A 2,367-nucleotide genomic window follows, 5' to 3' on the forward strand; every position below is an offset into this window, starting at 1 on the left:
AAGCTTTGCTACCTTTTCTATTTCTCATAACAAAAAACTTTACCTCACCTGACAGTATCCCAGCTCCACTCTTGAACACAGGAGAGTGTGATCATAGAATCATAGAATAGATTGGGTTGGAAAAGACCTCCAAGATCATCAAGTCCAACCCCTGATCCAACTCCAATTACTATAACATGGCACTAAGGGCCACATCCAATCTCTGCTTAAAAACCTCCAGGGATGGTGAATCCACCACCTCTCTGGGTAGGCTGTTCCAATGCTTGATTACCCTCTCTGTAAAGAATTTCTTCCTAACATCTAACCTAAACCTCCCCTGGCAGAGCTTGAGCCCATGTCCCCTTGTCCTGTTGTTGGTTGCCTGGGAGAAGAGACCAAACCCCACCTGGCTATAACCTCCCTTCAGGTAGTTGAAGAGAGTGATGAGGTCACCTCTAAGCCTTCTCTTCTCCAGACTAAACAACCCCAGCTCCCTCAGCCTCTCCTCGTAGGTCTTGTCCTCATACTTGATGGACAAGTACAATAAGATTTTTCTCTTCCTTTATATTTGCAAGTTTATCCCCTCCATACAAGGCTTTTGTGGTTCACCCAGCATAGCAGAGGAGATATTTTGAACCATTTAATGGTATGCTTTACTACTTCATAATTCTCCCTAAAGTTGGTACAGGCCCTGAGCTGAACTCACTGAATCAGTGCCATTTCAAACTGATCTCAAAGACTGGGTCTTGGAGTCACCGTTGAACTGTACATGCATGGTTTTCAGCAAGGCTGAGGTTGGCCAACAGAAATTATACACCCAGCCTTACATCTTCTGGCTAGAACACAAGAAGAATAACCCATTTTTCCTTTTCATTGTCTAACAGATAGTATTTTTCACCCTATTTTGCTGAGTCAACAATCAGACAGGACTGACTACTGATTGTCAAGAAGTTACTTTAAATGTTTTTTTTTTTAAATTACTTTCTTATTGCTTCCTGGTCTGTGGTTAACAATAGAGTGACTTCAATGTGTACCAACGTAGCTTGCATTTACTGGTAAATCAGAGAGTGCTGGGTTTCATGATCCTATGTTTAGATTTTCTCTGGTCCTCAAGCTCACCAGTTAGCAGAGGAGCCTCTGAATTAACCTGTAGTAATTTCTGTGATCATGCTGTTGCTGTGTCCAGCATCAGGTCAAAAAAGGCTTGGGAGAACTTAAAGAGAGAAGAAATATCAATATGTTTCAATTGTTTGCTTCTCAATAGTATGTAGCCTACCAAACAGCATAGCATGCTGCTTTCAACATAAAAAAGCCCCTTAAACTTCCTTGTTTTGACATTTAAATGTTTCTAAATATGTGAAAATCAAACTTCATAGCATGAATTTTGGTGCTCATGTCAGTACTTCTGTTACTGTGCGAAGAATATATTTGAGAACATATTTGAGAAAGGAGCTGTGGCTCAAGGTCTCAGCAAATCTTCATCCTGGTCATCCTCTGCAGAGAGGATCAGAAAAAAACCACTGCCCTGCTGCTGCCTGCAGGCAGTGACTTTTCAGGCACTTGAATATTTCAGATTCACAGAAAGTAACTGGATTTGCCTGGGTGGTGACACTTAGTTCCCACAGAGAAGTTAATAGAGAAAGACAATTTTTATTTTTTATTTTATTTGAGGGAAGATAAACTTTTATGTAAACTTAGAGTGAGAGAACAGACTGGCTCATCTGTTCATTCCTATGGCAAGGAGAAATCCACAGTCGACCTGAGGAAGTCCAGGAACTCACAAATAGGGGAAAATTAGGATCCCAGTAGGAAATAGATATAACAAGAGAGAAGTTGCGCTCCAGCAATTCCTCACCTCTTCTTTGCTCATAGTCTTCTATATTATGGTCCAAAACATATTTGAGTTCACTTGGACAGTAGAGAACTCTTTACAGAAAAGACTTTCACCGAGTACTGATGTGGAGGGAATAAAAATTAAAGATGTCTCTTATTCCAGAACACTCCAAAAGTATGTTTTGCAGCGACATAGAACTTCAAGCATTGTGGAAATAGAAACTTTATTTTTTCCTATTTCATTCCACTGTTATCTCATTGTGAGAATTTCTGTGGCCAAATATATCCCCATATAAAAGGTTATTCCAGAGTTCAGTGGGACATGTGTACTGTGTATCTAATTAAACACTTCCACACCTCCTACAGCAGTTCTGTTCAACAATGTTAAATATTAAGCAAGGTTGTATAGCACATTGATAATTTTCCTCAAACTGTCAATACCCAAACACACGTAGAAAAGACAGCCAAACTACTGTCTTCCTAAAAACCATGAAATAAATAATAACTCATATTTCCTAGTGATATTAAAAATTTTAAATAATTTAAGAAAGTCCC

Source organism: Empidonax traillii, unplaced genomic scaffold (assembly GCF_003031625.1).
Source record: "Empidonax traillii isolate 1590-97213 ecotype Southwest subspecies unplaced genomic scaffold, ASM303162v1 scaffold437:size906396, whole genome shotgun sequence".
NCBI classification, from domain to species: domain Eukaryota; kingdom Metazoa; phylum Chordata; class Aves; order Passeriformes; family Tyrannidae; genus Empidonax; species Empidonax traillii.